The sequence below is a fragment of the Scyliorhinus canicula genome, chromosome 1 (genome assembly GCF_902713615.1).
Source record: "Scyliorhinus canicula chromosome 1, sScyCan1.1, whole genome shotgun sequence".
NCBI lineage: Eukaryota > Metazoa > Chordata > Chondrichthyes > Carcharhiniformes > Scyliorhinidae > Scyliorhinus > Scyliorhinus canicula.
The window spans coordinates 40,056,587-40,069,066 of record NC_052146.1 but is presented as its reverse complement, the minus strand read 5'-3'; the positions used below and the strand labels follow the sequence as shown (position 1 = coordinate 40,069,066).

Here is a 12,480-nt window from a genome sequence, read left to right as displayed (position 1 = left end):
CACCACTGCCCTTCCGCTATTCAAACTTATCAAATGTGGAGTCCTGTGACAGATACTGAGTTACTATAGCATATAATTTCCTCCTGCACGACATGTTTATTACCTTGTAATAACCCTTACAAGACCCACTGGGATACACAGATCGGAGGCCCGCTCAGCTGGGGCTCGTTACTTTACTCTTTAAAAGCTGGCCTGATCAGGACCTTTTGTGTTGTATGCTGCCGTAATGTCTGTTTCCTTAAACTTAAATATAACTTCAGTTAACTCATCTTCTCTGGATCTTTCTACTGGTGACAAAGTAAAAACAACGACTGCAATTCTGGATATGCTGGCCGCACTGGAATATTCCCATACAGGAATGAGGTCAAGGAAATTTCTAAAATGCCGCTTTTTGGGCATGAGGGGTCTCTGACGAAGGCATAGAGGGTTGGGCCCAATATACCAAGTGAATGCGGTATTTCTTTCAGACAAACATCATCAGTGAAGAGGACCGACAGAAAGTAATCCCCCTGACCGCTTGCATAATCGAGAGCCTCACATTCCGGCAGCTCCAGGTTCGAAATCCTTCGATGAACTTGTGGAGTTAGTGGTGAATCACTATGACCCAAAATCGTCAGTGATAATGCAAAGGTATCGGATTAACACGGCTGCATGGAGTCCCGGAGAGGTAGTGACAAAATTCCTGATGCAACTCTGAAAACTGGCAGCACATTGTAAATTTGGTCCATGCCTTTCTGAGACGCTAAAGGACTGTTTGGTGTGAGGGGTCAACAAATTGGCAACCCAGAGGATGTTCTTGGCAGAGCCAACCTTGAACCTGAAAAGAGCCATTGAACTGGCCCTATCACGCGAGAATGCTGAGAAGGAGATCCAAGAGCTCCAGAGTTCCATTGATTACAGCATCCATAGTGTTAGACTGCCCCCGCACAGAATTGCGGCACCCTCTTTAGTCAGTGTTCATATGACCCAATCGCCACCAAAGCAATGACCAGGTACACAACATCGCATCCAGACTCAATGGCTGTAGGCCACCACTGACGAATGGACACCTCCCTGGAGGATGATGGGGAGTACCCATGCCGTTGCTGCATCTCAGGTCGCAGAACGCACGGCATCCAAGGCCTCCAGAATTGATAGAGAATGCGCCGTCCTGGCCAGACAACAAGGTCCCCCAAGCCAGGGCCTTGCATGTTACCTAACCCGAGGAGGACAACCTGATCGAACTAACTTACATTACAGCCCCTAAAGTAGCCCTGAATTCGGATTAGACTCCAAGTTAAGCATCACTCCCCATAATGGAGATTGACTTTCGAGCTTCTATCTCCATCATCGTTCAACAAATCTTCCGTCAGCTCTGCATGGGCATCCTTCCCTTGGCCTTGTGAGATATCAAGGCCCGGCTGGCAACTGCCACCAGGGAGCGAGCTGATGAAAATCATAGGTACCATCATGATCCCGGTCACCCACATACAACAAACAGTCCGGCTTCCACTGATAGTGGTACAAGGGCCAGGGCACTGTGATTAGCTGTCTGCAATTTGACTGTACTAGCAGAAAATCATCCAGATGGGCACTGGTAGTCTTTACGAGGTCCTTGGAAAATATCCAGAGGTTTCACTCGTTCACAAAGTTCGACATAAGCCATGCTTTCTTCCAACTGGAACTGGATGCAGCATTGCGGAAGTATGTTGCCATCAAGTCGCACAGGATTTTGTACAAATAAATTTGATTCCCCTTCGGGGGTCACATCCGTATGTGCGATCGTCCAGTGACTGCCCAGTGGAGCTGTATATCTGGACGATGTGCTAATTTCACAAGCCACCGAGAAGGAGCACCTGGACAACCTGGAAGATGTCCTTCGGTGATTCTCCAAAGTGGGCATCCACCTGAAGAGAGGCAAGTGTGAGTTCCAAGCGACAGCGGTTATCTACCTGGGATACCATGTGTATAAGGATGACTTGCACCCGGTAGAGGAAAAGGTCCAGATCACAAATGTAACCCCGACACCTGAAAACACGACTGAGCTGAAACTTTTTGGGGGGCTCGTGAACTACTATGGGATTTTTTATTTTTTTAAATAAACAATTTTATTGAGGTAGATTTTGGCTTTGTAAACAGTTACAGACATCAACAGAAAGAAAGCAAAAAAGGCAAAAATGTGCAAACATCCATGTACTTTCAATACTTCAATCGTAACATACTGCACAAGCCCGCTCCTCTCCCACCGGTACTACCCGCCATTTTATCCCTCCTACTCTACTCTACTCTACCCCCCTCCCCCCCACCCCCTGCTGACGCTCACTCTCCCGCAAGGAAGTCAATAAATGGTTGCCACCTCCGGGCGAACCCCTGTACAGATCCCCTCAAGGCAAACTTAATTTTTTCCATACCCAGGAAACTCAACATGTCCGCAAGCCACAACTCAGTCTTCGGGGGCTTTGAGTCCCTCCACGCCAATAGTATTCGTCGCCGGGCTATCAGGGAAGCAAAGGCCAAAACATCGGCCTCTTTCTCCCCCTGGACTCCCGGGTCTTCCGAAACCCCAAAAATTGCCACCCCTGGACCCATCGCCACCCTTGTTTTTAGCACCCGGGACATGACGCCCGCAAATCCCTCCCAGTACCTCCTCAGCTTAGGGCATGCCCAAAACATGTGAACGTGGTTCACTGGTCCTCCCGCGCACCTAGTGCATTTGTCCTCTATCCCAAAGAATTTGCTCATCCGAGCCACCGTCATATGGGCCCGGTGAACGACCTTAAATTGAATCAGCCCGAGCCTGGCACATGTCGCGGTCGAATTTACCCTACTCAGGGCCTCTGCCCACAGCCCGTCCTCCATTTCCCCGCCTAGCTCCTCCCCCCATTTAAGTTTCAGTTCCTCCCTCTGGGACCCTTCCTCCCTCATGAGCACCTTATAAATACCAGAGACTCTACCCTCCCCTTCTTCCCCCCTAGAGACTATTCTGTCTAGGATCCCCATTGGCGGGAGGCGTGGAAAAGATGAGAACTGTCTATGAACAAAGTCCCGCAACTGTAGGTACCTAAAATCATTTCCCCTTACCAGCCCAAATTTCTCCTCCAAGCTCCTCAAACTCGCAAAGCTCCCTTCCAGGAACATATCGCCCACCCTTCCCGCCCGCCGCCATACTCGAAACCCCCCATCCATACTCCCGGGGGAAAACCGATGGTTGTCGCAGATTGGCGCCCAAACCGACGCCCCCGTCTCCCCTACATGCCTCCTCCACTGGCCCAATATCCGCAGGGTCGCCACCACTACCGGGCTGGTGGAGTACTTGGCCGGCGGCAGCGGTAGAGGAGCCGTGACCAGGGCTGCCAAGCTGGAGCCCCTGCACGAAGCTGCCTCCACCCGCTCCCAGATAGACCCTGTACCCATCATCCACTTCCTTATCATAGCGATGTTGGCCGCCCAGTAATAATTAATCAGACTCGGCAAAGCCAGCCCTCCCTCGCTGCGGTTCCTCTCCAACATCGCCTTCTTCACCCGCGGGGATTTTCCCGCCCAGACAAAGCTCATGATCATCCTGTTAACTCTTTCGAAGAAGGACTGTGGGACAAAGATCGGGATGCACTGAAAAACAAACAGAAATCTAGGGAGGATTGTCATCTTTACAGTCTGCACCCTCCCTGCCAGCGACAGCGGGAGAGCATCCCATCTCCGAAACTCTCGCTTCATTTGCTCCACCACCCTGGCCAAATTTAACTTGTGTAGCCTGCCCCAGTCTCGTGCCACCTGGATTCCCAAATACCCGACATTTTCCTCAACCAGCCTAAACGGTAGCCCTCTCAATCTGTTCTCCTGGCCCCTTGCCTGTACCACAAACATTTCACTCTTGGCCGTATTTAATTTGTATCCTGAAAACTAGCCGAACTTCCTCAACATTCCCAGTACAGTAGTCCCCCTTTATAACGCGGGTGTTGGGGTCCAAGACCCCCACCCGCGTTGTAGCCGAGCCGCGGATATCCACGATGGGGGTTTTAAATTTATTTTAAAATCTATGCTAGCGCTTCCCATTGTGAGTCTACGGGGGGCGGGGGGAGAGGTCAGACCCCCGTAGACTCACAATGGGAAGCGCTAGCATAGATTTTTAAATAAATTTAAAACCCCCATCGTGGATCCAATTAAAATTTCAGCGGCCGGCTCACTTTGATCCGGAGAGAAGCTGCTCTCAGTGAAATAATCAGCCGGCCGCTGAAATTGACACTGCTGGCTGCTCTCTCCCTCCAATCCAACTTTTAAGTTTTAATGTTTCTGATTGGAGGGAGAGAGCAGCCGGCAGTGTCAATTTCTTTTTTTTCCTCCGGCTTGCCCCCTCTCCCCCCACATCCTCCAACTAGACCCCTCTCCCCCCACACCCTCCGCCTCGCCCCCTCTCCCCCCCCCCCCCAACACCCTCCGGCTCGCCCCCTCTCCCCCCACATCCTCCAACTAGATCCCTCTCCCCCCACACCCTCCGGCTCCCCCCCCTCTCCCCCCCTCTCCCCCCCTCTCCCCCCACACCCTCCGGTTCACCCACACATCCTCCAACTAGACCCCTCTCCCCCCCACACCCTCCGGCTCGCCCCCTCTCCCCCAACACCCACTGGGCTCTGTCTCCTCCTCTCCCCCAACACCCACTGGGCTCTGTCTCCTCCTCTCCCCCCCCCTCCCCCCCCCCCCCCACCCCCCCCCCCTCACACCCTCCGGCTCGCCCCCTCCCCCCCCCTCTCCTCCCCCGTCCCCCAACACCCGCAGGGCCCTCCTCTCTCCCCCAACACCCGCAGGGGTCTCTCCCCCAACACCCGCAGGGGTCTCTCCCCCAACACCCGCAGGGGGGTCTCCCCCACACCCGCAGGGGGGTCTCCCCCACACCCGCAGGGGGGTCCCCTCCACACCCGCAGGGGGGTCTCCCCCACACCCGCAGGGGGGTCCCCTCCACACCCGCAGGGGGGGTCCCCTCCACACCCGCAGGGGGGGTCCCCCCACACCCGCCCCCCCTCCTCTCCCCCCTCAACACCCGCCCCCCCTCCTATCCCCCCCCAACACCCGCCCCCTCCTCTTCTCCCCCCCAACACCCGCCCCCCTCTTTTCCCCCCCAACACCCGCCCCCCCTCTTCTCCCCCCCAACACCCGCCCCCCCTCTTCTCCCCCCCCAACACCCGCCCCCCCTCTTCTCCCCCCCAACACCCGCCCCCCCTCTTCTCCCCCCCAACACCCGCCCCCCCTCTTCTCCCCCCCAACACCCGCCCCCCCCCTTCTCCCCCCCAACACCCGCCCCCCCTCTTCTCCCCCCCCAACACCCGCCCCCCCTCTTCTCCCCCCCAACACCCGCCCCCCCCTCTTCTCCCCCCCCAACACCCGCCCCCCCTCTTCTCCCCCCCCCCCCCCAACACCCGCCCCCCCCTCTTAGAACATAGAACAGTACAGCACAGAACAGGCCCTTCGGCCCTCAATGTTGTGCCGAGCCATGATCACCCTACTCAAACCCACGTATCCACCCTATACCCGTAACCCAACAACCCCCCCCCCCCCCCCCCTAACCTTACTTTTATTAGGACACTACGGGCAATTTAGCATGGTCAATCCACCTAACCCGCACATCTTTGGACTGTGGGAGGAAACCGGAGCACCCGGAGGAAACCCACGCACACAGGGGGAGGAAGTGCAGACTCCACACAGACAGTGACCCAGCCGGGAATCGAACCTGGGACCCTGGAGCTGTGAAGCATTTATGCTAACCACCATGCTACCCTGCTGCCCCAAAATACTGTGAAAAGCCCCTAGTCACCACATTCGCCTGTCCAGGGAGGCTGGTACGGGAATCGAACCGTGCTGCTGGCCTGCCATGGTCTGCTTTAAAAGCCAGTGATTTAGCCCAGTGAGCTAAATCAGCCCCATTAGCTAAATCAGCCCCATTAAATGGATAAAGGCACCGCTGAGATTCGAACTCAGGATCTCCTGTTTACTAGACAGGCGCTTTAACCAACTAAGCCACAGCGCCAACTTCTCCCCCCCCAACACCCGCCCCCCCCTCGGCAGTGTCAATTTCAGCGGCCGGCTGATTGTTTCAGTGAGAGAGCAGCTTCCCTCTCCGGATCAAATCAGCCGGCCGCTGAAATTGACACTGCCGGCTGCTCTCTCCCTCCAATCAGAAACATTAAAACTTAAAAGTTGGATTGGAGGGAGAGAGCAGCGGGCAGTGTCAATTTCAGCGGCCGGCTGATTTGATCCGGAGAGGGAAGCTGCTCTCTCACTGAAATAATCAGCTGGCCACTGAAATTGACACTGTCGGCTGCTCTCTCCCTCCAATCAGAAACATTAAAACTTAAAAGTTGGATTGGAGGGAGAGAGCAGCGGGCAGTGTCAATTTCAGCGGCCGGCTGATTATTTCAGTGAGAGCAGCTTCCTTCTCCGGAGCCGGCCGCTGAAATTGACACAACTGACAGTTGGGGTCCATCAGCCCCCCCGCGGTATATCGCGAACCGCGGTATTGCGGAGCGCGGTATAACGGGGGACTACTGTATACTTCCCATCCCGGCCACTGGGTCCGACACCCGCCCCCCCTCTTCTCCCCCCCCAACACCCGCCCCCCCTCTTCTCCCCCCCAACACCCGCCCCCCCCCATCGTGGATCCAATTAAAACAGTGTCAATTTCAGCAGCCGGCTCACTTTGATCCGGAGAGGGAAGCTGCTCTCTCACTGAAATAATCAGCTGGCCACTGAAATTGACACTGTCGGCTGCTCTCTCCCTCCAATCAGAAACATTAAAACTTAAAAGTTGGATTGGAGGGAGAGAGCAGCGGGCAGTGTCAATTTCAGCGGCCGGCTGATTATTTCAGTGAGAGCAGCTTCCTTCTCCGGAGCCGGCCGCTGAAATTGACACAACTGACAGTTGGGGTCCATCAGCCCCCCCGCGGTATATCGCGAACCGCGGTATTGCGGAGCGCGGTATAACGGGGGACTACTGTATACTTCCCATCCCGGCCACTGGGTCCGACACGTACAGGAGCAGGTCGTCTGCGTAAAGAGAGACCCTATGTTCTACCCCGCCCCTCACCATCCCCTTCCATCCCTCTGCGGCTCTCAGCACAATCGCCAGCGGCTTTATGGCCAGCGCAAACAGCAGCGGGGAGAGCGGGCAGTCCTGTCTGGTCCCACGGTATAGCCTAATGTACTCTGACACTTCTCTGTTAGTCCTGACGCTGGCCCTCGGGGCCTGATATAGTAATTTGATCCAATCCACCAATCCCTCCCCGAACCCAAACCGTCCGAGCACCTCCCATAGATAGTCCCACTCCACCCGGTCAAAGGCCTTCTCGGCGTCCATCGCCACCACTACCTCCACCTCCCTGCCCGCCGGGGGAATCATTATCACATTAAGTAATCTTCTCAGGTTGGCCGCCAGCTGCCTACCTTTCACGAACCCAGTTTGGTCCTCCCCAATCACCTCTGGTACGCAGTCCTCCATTCTAACCGCCAGTACCTTTGCCAGGAGCTTGGCGTCAACATTAATCAGGGAGATTGGCCTGTAGGACCCGCACGCCTCCGGGTCTTTACCCCGCTTCAGTATCAGTGATATAGTGGCTTGCGACATTGTCGGCGGCAGGGTCCCTCTGTCCCTTGCCTCATTGAAAACGCTCACCAAGACCGGGCCCACCAGCTCAGAAAACTTCCCATAGAACTCTACTGGGTATCCATCCAGCCCCGGGGTTTTCCCCGACTGCATGGCCTTTCGGCCCCCCAATACCTCCTCCACTCTAATCGGGGCCCCCAGCTCATCCACTCGCCCCCCACCTACTGTTGGGAAGGTTAACCCGTCCAGAAACCTTTTCATCTCCTCCGGTTCTTCTGGCGGCTCCGAAGTATACAGCTTGCGATAGAAATCCCGGAATACCTTATTCAATCCTGCCGGGTCCTCAACTTGGCGCCCCTCCCCATCCATCACTCTACCTATTTCCCTGGCAGCCTGCCTCCTCCTGAGTTGCTGCGCTAACAGTCTACTAGCCTTTTCCCCATGCTCGTACACCACTCCCCTCGCCTCCCTAAGCTGTTCCTACTCGTGGATAGTGCCCCCAGTTCCGCCTGTAGTCTCTGCCTCTCCCTGAGTAAAACCTCCCCCGGGGACTCCGTGTGCTCTTCATCTATCCGACCCATTTCCCTGACCAATCTATCCATCTCTGCCCTGTCTGCCTTGGCTCTGTGGGCCCCAATTGAAATCAGCTCCCCCCACACTACTGCCTTTAGCGCCTCCCACAGGGTCGCCGCTGAGACCTCCCCCGTGTCATTCACCTGCAAGTAATTTTGCATACACCTCGGAAGCCTCTCTCAGATCCCCTCCTCCGACAGCAGTCCCATGTCTAGCCTCCATTGCGGGCGTTGGTAGCTCGCCCCCCCCCGATTTGCAGGTCTACCCAGTGCGGGGCATGGTCTGAGATAGTATTTGCCGAATATTCTGTGTTCTTTACCTCCCCTATACAATCCCTGCTTAGTACGAAGAAATCTATCCTAGAATATACTTTATGGACGTGTGAGTAAAACGAGTAGCCCCTATAGTGATAGGGGACTCGATTGTAAGGGGAATAGATAGGCGGTTCTGTGGACGCAATCGAGACTCCAGGATGGTATGTTGCCTCCCTGGTGCAAGGGTCAAGGATGTCTCAGAGCAGCTGCAGGACATTCTGGGAGGGGGGGGGGGGGGGGTGAACAGCCAGCAGTCGTGGTGAACATAGGCACCAACGATATAGGTAAAAAACGGGATGAGGTCCGACAAGCGGAATTCAGGGAGTTAGGAGTTAAACTAAAAAGTAGGACCTCAAAGGTAGTAATCTCAGGATTGCTACCAGTGCCACGAGCTAGTCAGAGTAGGAATGTCAGGATAGATAGGATGAATGTGTGGCTCGAGAGATGGTGCAAGAGGGAGGGATTCAAATTCCTGGGGCATTGGGACCGGTTCTGGGGGAGGTGGGACCAGTACAAACCCGGTCTGCACCTGGGCAGGACTGGAACCGATGTCCTAGGGGGGGTGTTTTCTAGAGCTGTTGGGGAGGGTTTAAACTAATGTGGCAGGGGGATGGGAACCGATGCAGGAAGTTGGAAGGTAGTAAAACAGGGACAGAAGCAAAAGGAAGTAAGGGGAAAAGTGCAAGGCAGAGAAGACATAGTCAAAAATCTAAAAGGGCGACAGTACAAGGTACAGTGACTGAGGGGAGCTCAGTGAATAGGCCCAGTAATAACAAAAGGAATAAAACTGGATATGTTAAGATTCAAAACAGAGGTAAAAAAAACAACATAAGTGTACTTTACCTGAATGCTCGTAGTATTCGGAATAAAGTAAATGAGTTGATGGCACAAATCATCGTAAATGACTATGATTTAGTGGCCATTACTGAAACATGGTTAAAGGATGGTCACGACTGGGAGTTAAATATCCGAGGGTATCAAACTATTCGGAAGGACAGAGTGGATGGTAAGGGAGGTGGTGTTGCTCTGTTATTTAAGGATGACATCCGGGCAATAGTAAGGGATGACATCGGTGCTATGAAAGATAAGGTTGAATCCATTTGGGTGGAAATCAGGAATAGTAAGGCGAAAAAGTCACTGATAGGAGTAGTCTATCGGCCACCAAATAGTAACGTTATGGTGGGGCAGGCAATAAACAAAGAAATAACTGATGCATGTAGAAATGGTACAGCAGTTATCATGGGGGATTTTAATCTACATGTCGATTGGTTTAACCAGGTCGGTCAAGGCAACCTTGAGGAGGAGTTTATAGAATGTATCCGCGATAGTTTCCTAGAACAGTATGTAATGGAACCTACGAGGGAACAAGCGGTCCTAGATCTTGTCCTGTGTAATGAGACAGGATTGATTCATGATCTCATAGTTAGGGATCCTCTCGGAAGGAGCGATCACAATATGGTGGAATTTAAAATACAGATGGAGGGTGAGAAAGTAAAATCAAATACTAGTGTTTTGTGTTTAAACAAAGGAGATTAAAAGGGGATGAGAGAAGAACTAGCTAAGGTAGACTGGGAGCTAAGACTTTATGGTGGAACAGTTGAGGAGCAGTGGAGAACCTTCCAAGCGATTTTTCACAGTGCTCAGCAAAGGTTTATACCAACAAAAAGGAAGGACGGTAGAAAGAGGGAAAATCGACCGTGGATATCTAAGGAAATAAGGGAGAGTATCAAATTGAAGGAAAAAGCATATAAAGTGGCAAAGATTGCTGGGAGATTAGAGGACTGGGAAATCTTTAGGGGGCAACAGAAAGCTACTAAAAAAGCTATAAAGAAGAGTAAGGTAGAGTATGAGAGTAAACTTGCTCAGAATATAAAAACAGACAGTAAAAGTTTTTACAAATATATAAAACAAAAAGAGTGGCTAAGGTAAATATTGGTCCTTTAGAGAATGAGAAGGGAGTTTTAATAATGGGAAATGAGGAAATGGCTGAGGAACTGAACAGGTTTTTTGGGTCGGTCTTCACAGTGGAAGACACAAATAACATGCCAGCGACTGATAGAAATGAGGCTATGACAGGTGAGGACCTTGAGAGGATTGTTATCACTAAGGAGGTAGTGATGGGCAAGCTAATGGGGCTAAAGGTAGACAAGTCTCCTGGCTCTGATGGAATGCATCCCAGAGTGCTGAAAGAGATGGCTAGGGAAATTGCAAATGCACTAGTGATAATTTACCAAAATTCACTAGACTCTGGGGTGTTCCCGGTGGATTGGAAATTAGCAAACGTGACACCACTGTTTAAAAAAGGAGGTAGGCAGAAAGCAGGAAATTATAGGCCAGTGAGCTTAACTTTGGTAGTAGGGAAGATGCTGGAATCTATCATCAAGGAAGAAATAGCGAGGCATCTGGATAGAAATTGTCCCATTGGGCAGACGCAGCATGGGTTCATAAAGGGCAGGTCATGCCTAACTAATTTAGTGGAATTTTTTGAGGACATTACCAGTGCAGTAGATAATGGGGAGCCGATGGATGTGGTATATCTGGATTTCCAGAAAGCCTTTGACAAGGTGCCACACAAAAGGTTGCTGCATAAGATAAAGATGCATGGCATTAAGGGTAAAGTAGTAGCATGGATAGAGGATTGGTTAATTAATAGAAAGCAAAGAGTGGGGATTAATGGGTGTTTCTCTGGTTGGCAATCAGTAGCTAGTGGTGTCCCTCAGGGATCCGTGTTGGGCCCACAATTGTTCACAATTTACATAGATGATTTGGAGTTGGGGACCAAGGGCAATGTGTCCAAGTTTGCAGATGACACTAAGATGAGTGGTAAAGCGAAAAGTGCAGAGGATACTGGAAGTCTGCAGAGGGATTTGGATAGGTTAAGTGAATGGGCTAGGGTCTGGCAGATGGAATACAATGTTGACAAATGTGAGGTTATCCATTTTGGTAGGAATAACAGCAAACGGGATTATTATTTAAACGATAAAATATTAAAGCATGCCACTGTGCAGAGAGACTTGGGTGTGCTAGTGCATGAGTCACAGAAGGTTGGTTTACAGGTGCAACAGGTGATTAAGAAGGCAAATGGAATTTTGTTCTTCATTGCTAGAGGGATGGAGTTTAAGACTAGGGAGGTTATGTTGCAATTGTATAAGGTGTTAGTGAGGCCACACCTGGAGTATTGTGTTCAGTTTTGGTCTCCTTACTGAGAAAGGACGTACTGGCACTGGAGGGTGTGCAGAGGTGATTCACTAGGTTAATACCAGAGCTGAAGGGGTTGGATTATGAGGAGAGGTTGAGTAGACTGGGACTGTACTCATTGGAATTTAGATGGATGAGGGGGGATCTTATAGAAACATTTAAAATTATGAAGGGAATAGATAGGATAGATGCGGGCAGGTTGTTTCCACTGGCGGGTGAAAGCAGAACTAGGGGACATAGCCTCAAAATAAGGGAAAGTAGATTTAGGACTGAGTTTAGGAGGAACTTCTTCACCCAAAGGGTTGTGAATCTATGGAATTCCTTGCCCAGTGAAGCAGTTGAGGCTCCTTCATTACATGTTTTTAAGGTAAAGATCGATAGGTTTTTGAAGAATAAAGGGATTAAGGGTTATGGTGTTCGGGCCTGAAAGTGGAACTGAGTCCACAAAAGATCAGCCATGATCTAATTGAATGGCGGAGCAGGCTCGAGGGGCCAGATGGCCTACTCCTGCTCCTAGTTCTTATGTTCTCATGTTCTTCCTGTTGGCTGTCTATCTCTCCAGGGGTCCACTGCCCCCATTTGCTCCATAAACCCTTTCAGCTCCCTTGCCATTGTTGGAAGTCTACCCGTTCTGGGACACGACCGATCCAAAGCCGGGTCAAGGACCATGTTAAAGTCCCCCCCCATTATTAGCCTGCGAGAGTCCAGGTCTGGGATCTTCCCCAGCACGCTTTTAATGAAGTCCACGTCATCCCAGTTCGGGGCATATATATTCACCAGCACCACTCTTCTCCCCTCCAGTCTGCCTCGTACCATCAGGTATAT

At 52.0% G+C, this 12,480-nt stretch overlaps 1 protein-coding gene and 1 non-coding gene across 8 annotated transcripts in view; one reads left to right on the top strand and one right to left on the bottom strand.

The window, feature by feature from the left end:
- Window positions 1–12,480, top strand: part of LOC119960015 (coiled-coil domain-containing protein 63-like) — a 174,205-nt gene that overhangs the window by 75,001 nt on the left and 86,724 nt on the right. The gene's annotated exons all lie outside the window — the stretch shown is intronic.
- On the bottom strand, window positions 5,925–5,998 carry trnat-agu. Its single transcript has one exon. It is a non-coding gene; the product is annotated as a tRNA-Thr (tRNA).